Here is a 14,909-nt window from a genome sequence, read left to right as displayed (position 1 = left end):
GAACAGGAGAATCGACGTTTCGGGCATTATCCCTTCTTCAGGAATGAGGAAAGTTGGTCCAGTAGGCTAAGATAAAAGATAGGGAGGAGGTACTTGGGGGAGGGGCGTCGGAAATGTGTTAGGTGGAAAGAGGTCAAGGTGAGAATCTGACCTATCACCCTCACCTTGACCTCTTTCCACCTATCACATTTCCGACGCCCCTCCCCCAAGTCCCTCCTCCCTATCTTTTATCTTAGCCTGCTGGACCAACTTTCCTCATTCCTGAAGAAGGGCTAATGCCCGAAACGTCGATTCTCCTGTTCCCTAGATGCTGCCTGACCTGCTGCGCTTTTCCAGCAACACATTTCCATCACACGTTTTTGATGTAATGTTTCTGTCGGGGCCTCGAGATCTCCTTCGGATAATCTGATTTTCGGATAATTGGTATTCGGATAATTGAGGTTCCTCTGTATAGCCTCAACAGTACATCTCTGTTCTTAGATTCTAGTCGTCTTGAAATGAAAACTAACACTGTTTTTGCCTTCCTACCTGCCCGTTGATCCTGCAGGTATCCTGATCATCCTTCTTTAATTACAGTGTATTAGCTGTTTTTCAGTCCTCAGTTAATGTCAGGGCCCTTGCAAGTTCCTCCTTTGCCTCACACAGCTCATTTTGAAATACATCTCATTTAAGTCTGAGCATTATGTTATTTTCAAACCTGTTAAAACCTCAAATACCTTCTCTCACTTCAATTGTAATTTGTTCAAATAGGCTACAGTCCTGCTTCCACACACTTTACCACTTTGATCCTCTGGGCATTACTGTTTCCCTGGTTGTCCTATTCTAATGAAATGTACTTGAATTTTCTTTGAATTCCTGAACTTTTCCAATATTAACTAGAATAGGCAAATTGTGAAAGGCTTTGGGGGTGGGAATTCCTAAAAATATTCAGGGCACCTTCTCAGTATCGTGGATGCTCCACCATGATTCCACTGCAGCTCCAGCTCTGAAAAGCAGTTTGCCAGTAGCTACAAATGGACACACTTCCTGCACACGTATTCATCTGCGATGCTAGAAGCATCCCTTAATTCCCACGTTGTGCAAGAGGAACAATCCAGGGGTCTGAGGTCTCCTGGCACAACGCTCGTCATTCTGGATGTAGTATTTAAGCTGAAGAGCAAACAACTCTTGGTTTTGGATTTCAGCCAGAAGACCCAACTTTTCCTGTAAACTATTTTGATTCAAGTCTTCAAAATATTTAATAAGATGTAACCTGTCATTCAGATGCTGCATATTTTGTTTGGGTGAAAACTTTGAAGCACTTTGTGCAAGAATGTAAGCAGTGCTTTGTTTTCCTGTGTCAAAACCCTGACCAAATGTAAATAGTTGGATTGAATTTGACCACAAATGACCTGTAGACACATTACTAGAGGTACTCTCTAGCCAAATTCTAACATAGATTTCTCTGCCTGAGTCTCATGTTTCACACCAGAACTGAAAAAAAATTGTCTTGTTAGTTGACCACACAAGTTTCACCGAAACGATGGGTAAATAGCAATATTTCCAATTAAAAATAATATTTTGAAAGAGACTAAGAATACTCCCTTGAAATTCTTTAAAAAATAGTTTTTTTGATTTGCGTGGAGATCCTCAAATAGGCCAGTCTTGTGCTTTCAAAGTGCAGAGTTGCTTTGTCTAACTAGAGAAAACCTCACTACAGGATGAAAACACAATTGTCTGCCTTCCCTATCTCTTCTGAAAACCATTCGCTTTCCAAGATGTCCTAATCCGAATGAACCTTTGACAGTAAATATTGGCAGAAAATCCCACCATGTGCTTTTCATAACTGAATGCAATTTCCAGATTTGTGTCTGCGGCCTCAATTTCATTGAGTCACTGTGGCATGATCCCCTGACTCGTTTGTCTCTCCTTTGGGTGTTGTCAAGTTTATTCAATGCAACTAAGAAGAGCTAACTGTGAGCATGGTGTGGATCGAACCTGAGAAGTTCCTGTTCTGTTGGCCATAGTGTTACTTAGACAAACACATTGATTCATTGGACAGGTCCAATATCAATGTTCATTTTAAACACACGTAAATGTATAAATTCACTTTTTTGCATGTCATGACTTCTCACATGTTTGAGGAGCTATGTAACATTAAGTTCTAATACCCTGTAATCAAACAATCTTTTGTCTTATTTTTGATATGATCCTTCGCAATGAAGCTATGTTCATTGGTTGTTAGTTGCTGAACTGTCTGGACCAGTGACTCTGGACCAGTAGCAATGTGGTTGGCTCTTAACTGCTCTATGGCCAATAATAGCCAGAATGTCCTCATCCTTGAATGAATTTTCAAAAGGCGCACTATAAGGTGTAAAGACCGCATCTTTTAAATTTATTTTCAATTGTGAACTGAGTTGAGGAAAGGACTGTTTTACAACAGTGGAATGTTAAAGGAATTGCTGTACCTTCATAAAGCAAGTTTCTGAAACCCATTTGTATTTTGTGTTTACATTATTGCTTTGGAGGCAATGGGGGAAGGCATAAAAGGAGACTGCTAGGCACAAACAGACTTGACTGGCAACAAGTTGCTGATTGATTTGCTGAATTGTGATCAGCTGTGGATGCCAAAGGTCATCACCTTGACAACACCTGTCTGCTTCCTGTGTAGCTGAGCAGCCTGTGATGTGAAGGAGAGAGGAAGCTCTCAGACCTCTGAAAGGAGAGGCAGTGTGTCTGTTTCTCTCTATCTAGTAAAATACCTGAAACTAAAGGAAGCAAGTTGTTTTCTCCCACCAATTGCTGTAAGCTATTGCTCTTAATCAAAAAGTTAGAGAATTGTGACTCATTATTTTGTGCCTCCTGGGAAGAAGTGAAAGAACCCAATAAAAGTTTAGAAACCTCTTTCCACTGGTTGGGGATTCTCGGATTCAATATCATAGTCTGAGAATTAGGGCCAGACAAGAGACTGCTACACAGAAAAATTGGTAGATATTTGGAACACTGTCACAAATGGCAATGAATGCTGGATCAATTGTTAATTTTAAATCTGAGACAGATAAATCTTTGTTAAGCAAAGGTATTAAGTGATATGGGCTAATAGCAGCTATACGGAGTTAGGCCGCAGTTTAGCCATGATCTCATTGAGTTGTCGAGCAGGCTAGAAGGGATAAATAACCTACACCTCCAGTGTTTCTGTGTAAAGGACTTTGGAAGAAAAACAAACTCCTCTGTCAAATCATGAGGACTCGTGCCATTGAACTTTTTTCCAGTTTTTTTTCCGCCCTCTCCATCTATAGCACTGGTATATTTTGTTTGTGTGTAGGTAACTTTTAAAGGGGGACGGTTAAAGTTTTAACTATTCGATCAGTGTCAGTAGTTGTTTTTTACTTGTGGTTACAGCCGATTTGTTAGTAATAAGTAGTTCTCGTTAACTACAGAAGCTTGGTCCATGTTTCCTGTTAATCTAAGTATATCAACCAACCAAATTAGGGACTTTGATTTTCAACTTTAGTAACAACTCCAGCAATAGTTTGGCTTGATTTCCAGTGTACCGCCACAGTGAGGCAGAACAGAGCAACAAACTCTGAAAGTAACAACAGCAGACAATACAAGCTTTCATGAGTGTCTCTAATTGAAGGAGGAAAGGAAACAGTGTGGAAATATTTTGAACCAAGAAGAAGCAGGCACTGATCAGGGTGGATCTGTAAATTGATGTGAAATGGGAACTGCTATTCAGGAGAAGGTTGTGTCCCTGGGAAACGGGGCAAGCTGGAGGCAGCAGGGAGGACAGGGCTGCGGCTGACACAACAGCCCTTGAAACATATGCACACCAAGGATGTCATTGGTGGATGAAACTGCATACACCCCAGCATAGCTATGCAAAACAAGTTAATATGTCCAAATGTGACTGATCAGCATCAGGAGCTGGGTTTTGGTGGTTGGTTGTATTTTTTCATTTTGTCTAAACCCTGTCCTGTAAAAACTTTGTGGACGGTGTCCATAATGGTCATTGAGTGTCATTATATTCATTTTTGTTTTCGAAAGCCAAGTTTCTATGATGTCCATTTCTAGTTTAGTTCAATCAACTGAATGAAGTTTGTAATATATTGCAGTAATTGGTAGCTCATTCGCATTCAAGAGTCGATACATGCTAGAAAATTAAGACAAAAGTATTTAAAAGGGAGTGCAAAGCTGCTGGATGTCAGATAGTAAATCATAACCATGACAACGAAAAAAAAACTTCAGTCAAACCAGCAGGGGACTCTGTAAAAAGATTTAGATTATGAAACAACAAATAAGATATATGAATGGAAATTCCCTTGGGAAAGATAACAAACTATGCCATTGTAATGTAGCCCTAATGTGACCCAAGACTGTAGTGAGATCAATTATTCATACAAAATTGTGCTAATGCAACCCAGATCTACAAAAGTTGAAAGAACATTCCAAAGTGGAAATAAATCCTACTTTAGGAATACAAATAAAGGAAGAACAAATACATTCTTGAACTCTGATCTATATTGTAACTCAAATTTAAGAATCATAATGATAGGTTTAAGAAAGCTTTGTGCTCTGTTTTTGTGTAAAATGTTCAGCAGAAAAGGTAAAGGTTATCATTACAAACTTGGTTGTGTCTCATGAGCATGCTTTTAGTTTAGAAGACCGGGATATAGTTTTAAGTTACTGGTAGTGTTCTAAATGTTCTCTTGTAATGAACTAAGTGTACAATACAAAAAGGAAGCATTTTGTGTTAAAGCAATAAAAATCTTTTGTAAAATATTGGTGCTAATAATATGTCAGTGTTGAAGTTTTGAGCTGTTAGCTACTGTTTCACAAATAAATGAGTTTAGCTTTCACTTGTATAATTGCAAGTATTTATATCAAAAACAGTGGCTTCTGATAAGTGAGGCAACGATATTGCCGAAGCAAGCTAGATGACCATGGGAATGCCACTAATTTTAAATGTTGTCGAAGCCCCAGAATTGTTCAAAGTGGTGACCAATAAACTTAGCCAGGGCACTAACATTCCCATGCATTTCACAGTAAGTCAGGACAAGGAAACTAAGCCAGCTATATTTCTACATTTCTGGGAAGATAGCTGCAGGATTTTCATTATGGTGGTGACATCGCCATATGGAAGAATGCAGGCAAATTCCTAATAATTTGTTCCTTAATCACTTGTCCTTGATATCGTCTGGAGGGTTTGAATAATGCAGTCAGTAGTATTATTTATTACTATGGCAGCAGTCATGAAGTAGAAGTCCCAGTGCGCAGAACTTGGTGTGTCTGTTGCTTCCTCTCAATGGTAAGTGGCATTTAACAATTTCCTCAGCTCTATATGCCTTTAACTGTGATGCTTAATTAGACCCAGAATTAAACGTTTCTAATTCATTCATGGGGATGCGGGCATGGCTATTTAGGGCAGTGTGAGAAGGTAATGAAGTGTCTTTTAGAGCTACTGCAGTTCATTTGATACACCCACTCTACTGTTGGGAAGGAAGTTTGAGGATTTTTACCCAGTTGCAGTGAAGGGCAGGTGATATAGTTCCAAGTCAGGATAATGCACAGTATCAATTTCACTAACATTCCTTGATGTCTCATATTATCAAATGCTACCTTGATGTCACAAGCAGTCACTAATCTTCCCTCTGAAGTGATTTTGTTGTTCATGCTGAGGCTGCAGTGAGGTCAAGAGATGATTTGCTTGGCAGAATCCAAACTGGGTGTAAACTGTGTGTTATTGTTGAGTAAGTGCAACTTTACAGCACTGTTGATGACACCATCCATCACTGCTGACCTGGTTGCATTTGTGAAGACATACCACGTTGCAAGATAGATGCCAATGTTGTAGCTTGGAACAGCTTGTATAGGAGGTTGCCTGTTTCTGGAACTCTCCTAGTCAAAAATGCTGAACTTTTGTACAGATGTGCTAGGCTTCCCTCATCCTTGAATATTTATGGGCCCTCCTCCTCTGAGTTCTTTAATTGTCCAGCATAATTCACAACTGGGTGTGGCAGGAGTGCCAAGCCCAGATATGAATCACTGAAGAGAGGTTGTACCTGAAATGTTGACTTCTCCACCTGCTGCTGACCAACGTGCTGTGTTCTTCCAGCCTCCAGTTTTCCTAATCCTAAGCGCAGGCCAACATTTTGTGTCACCAGTCATTGAGTGCACACAACAATGTAAGGTAGTTTGCCTAGTTGGGCTGAACTGTTTTGTCAGACACTGGTCCGGTGTCCAAACTAAGGAACATTTTGCAGTTTTTATTGGCTAGTGATTGCCTGAGTGTTGTCTTGGAATTTTGTTGCTTCAAGAGATTAACAGCACAAACAGCAGTTGGGCTTGCTGAGTTAGAAAAGTGTCTACAATCCTAGGAACAATGATGATTTAGAGAGATGGTTTGTTTTGGAAATTAAAGCTAAATTTCTTAAAAGCAGTCAGTGAGTTCGAAGAAGCAGTAAACCCTTTTATGTGTGATTAAGGAAAAACTTAGAAATGAGGTATACTTAACAGAAATGTCAGGTTAAAGCTTATTGAGAAGACTGTCATTGTGGAGCTGGATGGAGCTTCAAAGAGGTTCTCCGCTTTCAATTTGCTTGTGTGCTTATTGGGCAAGGTTAGTTGCAGCTTGAAACTGGGAAGAGTACTGAAGCAGAAGTGACTAAGTGCTGCTTTTGGCAGACTCCAGGTCTTTGGGCACAGATGTTCCAAGGTGTGGTGACTCTGTGCTGTGGAACAAGGTTTGGGCTTAAAAAACAGCCTGGGCATCTGGTGATAGTTTCAGACAGCTGAGAAAGACTGGGGCTTGGAGAAATTCAGTGGCAAGGTGAAGCTAGTTCTTGCATTAAAAAGTGAAATTGTGCCAGCCCTCTTCCTGTGAATGATTTTTTTTAAAAAGTAATTGTTTATTTAGGACACAGTTGCTCGACTCCTGGAGAACTTGATGTGTAGAAAAGAGGTTGAACGTGAGCAGTGATTGATGTAGCCCAAATTGGACGGGCTTTAAGGAGTCTTTAAGGCTAGATATTTGAAAACTAAGAACCAGAATTCCTTGGAAAGGAGAAAGAGTTTTAATGAGATTTGGTGACCGTGTCAAGCTGGCATTTGTTTTCTTTGCATTGACCGTTTAAAAGTCAGTGTCGTGTTTATTCATGGTTTGTCTGCTGAGTCATTTACCACTTGTTAATTAAGCATGTGAAGGATGCAAATTGTATGTACAAGTCATAGCTTCATATCTGTCATGGTTCCGTTCCTGAAAGTTCCTGCGAATGATGAAATTCACAAGTGTGGAGCTCGTTAAAAATTGCACATATGCAAGTTTTACATGTGGATATTGATTTTTTTTTATTACTTATTTTTGGCATGAATAAGTGAATTTTCAATTAAACAGGAGATTTACTGCATATTGTGAATTGTTTTAGTTTTCTAACATTGTATGGAACAGTTAATTTAGTTCAAAACATTGGAATCATGTGACTTTATACTCTTGAGTTTCATTTACATTATGCAAAGCACTGTCACTCACTAATCAGGTTGTAACATAAATTTGACAGAATCATCTCACCATACCTCAGTGGAATGCCATGATCCGGTGTGAAAAAGATAATGAGATTAACTGAACACTGACTTTTCCATTTGAAGGATCTAAAAGGTATGGGGCCTCAAGACGCAGAACTGTAGCTCTGTAACTCCCTGTTAAACTAGATCTGTAGAAGTGTGTTCAGTTCTCGCACAGCACCTTAACTCCCAAGAGTTAAATATAAGGGATTACATAAAGTAGGGTTACCCATCCTGGAATTTAGAGAAGAAACAGGTAAATTGTTTCGAATTTAAAAGATATTGATGAGAACCGATGTTATCGATTAAACTGCTTGTACTGTTGGAATGGTGAGCATAGCCTGTTCATCAGAACTACGCCTTTTCAGCAGTATAACTGCGGGAGCTCCCACATACAAAAGGACAATAAGTTTGGATTTCCCTTCAACGGTCAAAGCTGTATCAGATGTTATTTTTTAACCTGAGATTGACTTCTGTTAACCAAAAGTATTAAAGCATATAGAAAATAAGGATACATAGGTCACAGATCAGCTAAGTTGCATTATCTTGTTCATGTATTTATACAAAGAATAAAATAAAATTAATTGTAGATTTATCTAGTCATCCTTTGTGGCAGGTGGAAGTCCAGATTGATGCCATTTATTTTGAAAAACTGAAGACAAGTAACTGTAAGTGCAAATATCCAAAAGCTAAATTATGTTTTCTGGACCAGACTAGACCCCCCCCCCCCAAAATATTTCAAGAAGGTAGCCTGGACCTTAACTTTTTCTTTAAAGTTAGATGTGAAGTGCACCTTCCTGATGTGATGATTAGTCAAGCTCCTCTATGTTAAGCAAAACGATTTATTTAAATACTATAGTTAAAATACCAACAAATGACAGAGGAATTTAGAATAACAACATTTGGAAAACTTAACCAAATAATAGATACAGTGCCTATTACTAACTGTCCAATATAATAACATCCCATAAACATACCCCTAAGCAAAAAAGTAAATTCAGGCACAGATTCTTACATGCAGTTCTCCCGATCCAGGAGGAAACATAGAGAGATTTCAGAGAAAGTAGCTGCTAGGAATTATTCACTGACGTTCCCAAGTTTTCTCCGATCTCAAACAGCCTCTTACTGCTAAAGATAAAAAAAAACTAGAAAGCCTGGTCTTTGAGGACTGGCCTCTACCATTCACGTTGCTTCCATTATTTCAACATTTTTTTAAAAAAACCTAAAGGCCTGGTAAACTGTTGATTTAGGCAGTCTCCAAAGCCAGTTCATCAGGTCTGCCTTAACAACATATTTTCAGAAGAAAATCCGTGACAAATAAAATCTTTGTAAAGTGGCAGCATTTGTGTGTGTGTCTCTCTCTCTCTCTCACACACACACACACCCCACCTTCCCTGACAAACCATCCATATACAAAAGTCGGCATCATTTTATAAGCCTAAACCTTAGTCTGAGTCTGTTAATACACTATAATATATTACATTCACGACGATATCCTATTTCCGTTCATTTACTGCTGCCACCGAATGCCTCTTCGTCAAAATGGCGACAATGTATCAGCAACTACGTTTTCTCATCCTGTAACGTATGTAACTTTCAAATTGAATGGCTGCAATAATAAGCTCCATCGAAACAGTTTGGAATTTTAATCCTTAAATCCAAGGGGATCGGTTTGTGTGCTTCGTTCTGTGGATGCGCTGATTTCTGTGCCGGTTTGCGCATGCGCAAAGTTGGTGCCGGTTTTCATACTGTTCTGCGCACACATCGATGTCATCTGCCGACAGAGCAGCTTTCTGTGAGAACTATTGTACCAAGAGCAACTTTCTCACTTTTTAATGTACTATGTTAAATTTACTTTTGTTTCTTTCATAAATATGATTTCAACCTTCATTTGGGCTGTGCTATACTTTACGTTAGACTTCTCCGTGATTTTGTTTGAGCGATCGTGAGTGATATTTTTTTGCTGGTCTACCCCAACCTACTTTTCCTATAGGCCCAATTATTTCAATTGAGCGATTTTCTATTAAGTGAGGTTTCGTTGGACACAACTATGGTATTATAGGAGAACAACCTGTAGCCCAAATGAATGTTCCAGCATTTGGCCCATGTCCCTCTAAATCCTTCCTATTCATACACTCATCCAGTTGACATCATTTTATAAGCTTTGTAAATGTAATTATACTAGCTTGCACCACTTCTATGGCAGCTCATTCCATACATGTACCATCCTGTGTGTGAAAAGGTCTCTTTTAAATCTTTCACCTCTCACCTTAAATCTGTGCCCAGTAGTTTTGGACTCCCTCAGCCCAGGGAAAAGACCTTGCCTATTTACCCTATCCATGCCTCTCATGATTTTATAAATCTCTGTAAAGTCACTCCTTAGCCTCTCCCTACCGCACAACGCTCCAACCCTGGGAATATCCTTGTAAATTATTTCTGGATCCTTTCAAGTTTCACAATATCCATGCTGTAGAAGGGAGACAAGAATTACGCACAGTATTCCACAAGTCACCTAACCATTCTCCTGTACAGTCACAACATGCTCTTCCAACTCATATACTCAATGCATTGAATAATAAAGGCAAGCATACCAAATGCCTTCACTCTGCTATCGAACTGTGACTGTGCTTTCAAGGAGCTATGAACCTGCACTCCAAGGTTTCCTTGTTCTGCAACACTCCCCAGGACTTTGTGTCTTAAGTGCTGTCCTGATTTATCTTTCCAAAGTGTAGCACCTTGCATTTATCTAAATTAAACTCCATCTGCCACTCTTGCCCCATTTGGTCAAGATCCAGTTGTACTCCTTTGCTATCCACTGCGCCTCCAATTTTGATGTCCTCACCAAACTTATGAATGTTATGGACTGGGCCAGATACCCTGAAAGCATTTCAAGAAAGTAGCCCAGACCCTAACTTTGCTAGTTGTTTTAAGCAGGTGTAAAGTGGATATTCCAGGAGGATACAGCTGGTTCAACCCACTTAGTTTTAAACAAAACAGAATATATTAAAAAATCACTCAACACCAGGTTATAGTCCAACAGGTTTATTTAGAAGCACTAGCTTTCGGACTGCTGCTCCTTCATCAGGTGGTTGAGACCTCATCAACCGCCTGATGAAGGAGCAGTGCTCTGAAAGCTAGTGCTTCTAAATAAACCTATTGGACTATAACCTGGTGTTGAGTGATTTCTAACTTTGTACACCCCAGTCCAACACCGGCATCTCCAAATCAGAATATATTTGCAAGATTACCAAATAAAACACAAACAAAAGAGAACAAAAAAACCACCCATCCAAAACCCACCTGATTATCCTAACTTAATGATGAGGTAAAATCAAACACTGTCTTGAGATGTCAGAGAGAGGGAGCATCTGCATGGGCCTGCCTCTTTGTGTCTAGCAGCTTTACAATGACTGCTTTCAGTGACCAGCCAGATTGCTAAAACCAAACGAAACCAGAGAAAAGCTGAGTTGGGAGAAGTGGCCACTCCCCTTTCATTATACAAAATGTTTCTTTTTAAACTTGAAAGCCTGTTGCATGAGTCAGTATCTGTTAGCTATAATCAAATTGACCCTAAAACCTTTCAAACCTCACCTTTTCAGAATCTCTGCTTTTACGACTTCTCTGAAAAAAAAACTCAAGGATAGCATAACTTTGTTAAAGGAACAGCTTCATCACACTAACCACACCTTCAATGTTCAGGTCCAAATCATTTATATTAATCACAAAAAGCAGTGGATCTACGATCAATCTTTGTGGCATACTGCTGGTCACAGGCCTCTAGTCTGAAAAGCAGTCCTCACCATCACCTTCTGTCTTCTACTTTCAAGCTAGTTTTGAACCAAATAGCTAGTTCTCCCTGTATTACACGTGATCTAACTTTGCTAACTAGTCTACCATGAAGAACCTTATCGAACATCTTACTGAAGTCCATATAGATCATGTCTACCACTTTGCCCTCATCAATCCTCTCCATGACTTCTTCAAAAAAAGTCAATCGAACAACTGCAATTAATGTTGCAAATGAACCATCTGTGTGTGACTAAAATCACCAAGTCATTTGATGTATACCACACAGTTGGTTAATCCAGAAATGACTTTGTTAGTTAGTCTTTGAAATATGGCTTGTGAGGTTTTCATACCAAATATCATGAATTTAGATTGGTATAGTCCATGTGGTGTTATGAAAGCCGATATTGTCTTCACTTTTTACGATCAAGGTACCTGCCAGTACCCTCTGAGTAAGTCCAACTTAGAAGTTGCCTGTCCCACCTTCTCAATGCAGTCTTCTAAGTGTGGAATAGAATATGAACCAGACTTTGTAACTGCATTGGCTTTGCAATAGTCCATACATAATTGTTGGGTACCATCAGCTTTTGGCAACATTAACATGGGTGAGCTCCAATCACTGCACCTCACTTGGATTATGTTTTTAAACATGCGTTCAATCTCTTTTGAATCTGTGCCAACTTTAGAGGCTTAAGTCAAAATGGATGTTGTTAATTAGAACAGCATTTCCTAATTAGATTACTACTTCCCAGCTTATTCCAACATATCTCCCCAAGCAATAGCAATAACTCTTTCAGGTCATTTTGATTTTCCTCAGGAAGATAACTCAATAATTTATCCCAGTTTTTGAGAACTTCCTCATTGCTCAATTTAATTTGAGGAATGACCAGTTCAGAATCCTCTGAATTTCATTCTTCAAATGTAGGAATGGGTGTTAATGTTACTGTTTTTATCACTGCCCGAGTTTTTCCAAGTTACCAAACATGTATGACATGTCTGGCAAAATTCATCTACATCCTTACGCAGCCCAGGCCAGCAAAAATATTTTTGTCTTTTAGCTTGAGTTTTCCTTACCCCAAAATAACCACCTACTGGTAATTCATGTGCTACCCTCTCTGTTTCTATAACCCACTGGTAATACAACTTGATTAACTTCTGCTCATTTCTCATCCACCTGAATATCTGATGGTTTCCATTTGCCATCAAGGTGTCATTTTTAAGATAGTTACATTGTGGAATACGCTTCTTGAAACAATTGGTTCACTTTTTCATCTTTATTGTAACTCAGTTAATTTCTTTGAACTAAAAATATTCCCTTTGTCCTCCACCTACTCTTGTTTTGTCTCAACCATGTGATCAAACATGGCCTCTGATAATTAGACTTCAGCTTCCTTTTCTATATTCTTTGATTTCTTTTCCTGCTTAAATCTGCGGCTTTGTGACCTTGTTATCATACAGCCAGGAAAAATCCCAGGGATATACTTCTTGTAACATCTCTATTGCCTGATTTTCCGCTGGCCTTTCGACCACATTAAACAGTACCTTTACCTGTAATCCAGCTACATCGTTACTAAAGACAAATTGTATTCCTGGAGCCGAGAGTTCCTCCAGTTCTCCTATCACCACTTTTCCACTTACTTTACGTAGTGGAGCACTTCCCGTCTCGCCATAAATTCCACATATTAGCACTTTTTCTGGCAATAGTCCTTCTGAATTACATATTCTCATCTCTCAACATCAAAGATTGACATGCTCTCAAATCTCTTAAAATTGTAGTTTCTTTACCTGCTTCTCCTGGCATATGCGAGTAAGCCTTACCTTCACAAGTTCATGGTTTAAGAAGACCTGGCACTTTGTTCTCAACCAACCTCCGACCGGGTTGTACATTCTGATGCAGCATTTTAGCTTCCACTGTGCTTTCATTTACCGCTTCAACAAAATTCACTGGCTTATGCTGTTTGCCTATATCTGTCTTTCCAGTGCTTTCCTTAAACCACCAACATTGCAACTTTGTTGCAATGAAAATACCTGAGCTTTGTTCACTTTCCTGTTCATGGGTTTCCTTTTTACTCTGTGGTAAATGTGGTAAACTATCTTTATTATCTTCAATGGTATCTCCTTTTCCTTTACCACCTCAGGATTTCTCTTTTTTTTCTCCCCCCAATTTCTGTCCCTCACAGATTGAAATTGATGTTGGAAGCTAAACTTTGATTTATGAAACAACTAATAATCATTAGCTATTTCAGATGCTAATCTTACCATTTTAACTTTCTGCTCTTCTATGAGTTCTCACTACTCCAGAAAGTGAATTGTTGAACTCTTCCAAAATAATCGTGCCTCTAAGAGCGTTATATGTATCATCTATTTTCGATGCCCTTATCCATCTATCGAAATTATTTTGTTTGGTCCTTACATTTTCAATGTACTTTTGACCAGAATCCCTCCTTATATTCATCAAATGTTACCTGTCGGCTTCTGGCACAAGCTCAATATATACTTAAGATGGTTTTCTTCGCACCTCATACTCCCCAGGTACCTCCTCTGATAGTGATGCAAATACCCCACAAGCTCTAGCTACCAGCTTTGATTGGATCAGTGGTCACCAGCCACCTGATTTGTTTAGCGACTTTCTCAAATTTAGGTAATGCTTGCAAATAACTTAAACAGATCCCCACCACGCTTTTGGCTATGATGGGTTTGCTCGCCATCATTATCCTCGTCACTAAGCCTACATTCTAACTACTCCTCCACCCTGTTAAGTCTACTTTCCTCTCTAATTGCCAACTTCTGAAGTTCAAACTCACTTTTTTTTTGGCTAGGGCCTTCCTCTCCTTTTTACTGTTTCCTCTGCTTTAAATCCTAATTCAAACTGTTTCATTTTCTTTTCGCTTTCAAGCTACTTCATCTGCAATTGAATTCTAGTCATTTCCAAAGATTGCGATGGTATTTCCAGTAAATTTGAATGTCAAGCTATTGCTGCAGTTATCGCCCCTTTTCACACAGACAAAGGCAACCCCAACTCCAGCTTGTCTGCCAATTCCAGCAGCTTTGCTCTGCTCACTTACTGTAAAACTCCCGAAGTCACTTCTTCCACGGCCAGAAAGCTCTTCGTGACCGAAAACCATTACTACCCAGAGTAAGCCTTGTTTAAACCAACTGAATTCAATATGCGAAACAAAAGGCACTAACACCTACCACTTGCCACATTTGAGTCCAACAATGGGCAGCATGGTGGCTTAGTGGTTAGCACTGCTGCCTCACAGTGCCAGGGACCTGTGTTCAATTCCAGCCTCTGGTAACTGTCTTGTGTGGAGTTTGTGCATTCTCCCTGTGTCTGCATGGGTTTCCTCCGAGTTCTCCTATTCCTCCCACAATCCAAAGATGTGCAGGTCAGGTGAATTGGCCATGTTAAATTGCCCATAGTGTTACGTGCATTAGTCAGGGGTAAATATAGGGTAGGGGAATGGGTCTGGGTGGGTTACTCTTTTGGTTACTCGCTGTGGACTTGTTGGGTTGCAGGACCTGTTTCCATACCGTAGGGAATCTAATCTTAAATCCTAAACCTGACTTGGAAGTATGGATTT

General features: G+C 39.5%; 1 protein-coding gene and 1 long non-coding RNA gene across 5 annotated transcripts in view; one reads left to right on the top strand and one right to left on the bottom strand.

Annotated features, from left to right (window-relative positions):
• The window catches only part of ankrd11 (ankyrin repeat domain 11), a 164,582-nt gene that overhangs the window by 20,027 nt on the left and 129,646 nt on the right, over positions 1-14,909 (top strand). The window contains exon 1 of one of the 4 annotated variants that reach the window (XM_043706781.1): positions 7,615-7,633. The exons of the other annotated variants lie outside the window; for them this stretch is intronic. The gene's annotated coding sequence lies outside the window, so the exon portion shown is untranslated. Of the gene's footprint in view, positions 1-7,614; positions 7,634-14,909 lie in introns of those variants that run through there. 4 annotated transcript variants of the gene reach the window in all.
• Positions 1-14,909, bottom strand: part of LOC122558332 — a 46,829-nt gene that overhangs the window by 18,135 nt on the left and 13,785 nt on the right. The window lies entirely within an intron of this gene.

The sequence above is a fragment of the Chiloscyllium plagiosum genome, chromosome 17, assembly GCF_004010195.1.
Source record: "Chiloscyllium plagiosum isolate BGI_BamShark_2017 chromosome 17, ASM401019v2, whole genome shotgun sequence".
Lineage (NCBI taxonomy): Eukaryota > Metazoa > Chordata > Chondrichthyes > Orectolobiformes > Hemiscylliidae > Chiloscyllium > Chiloscyllium plagiosum.
The sequence above is the reverse complement of the archived record's forward strand: the minus strand, read 5'-3'. Positions and strand labels throughout refer to the sequence as shown.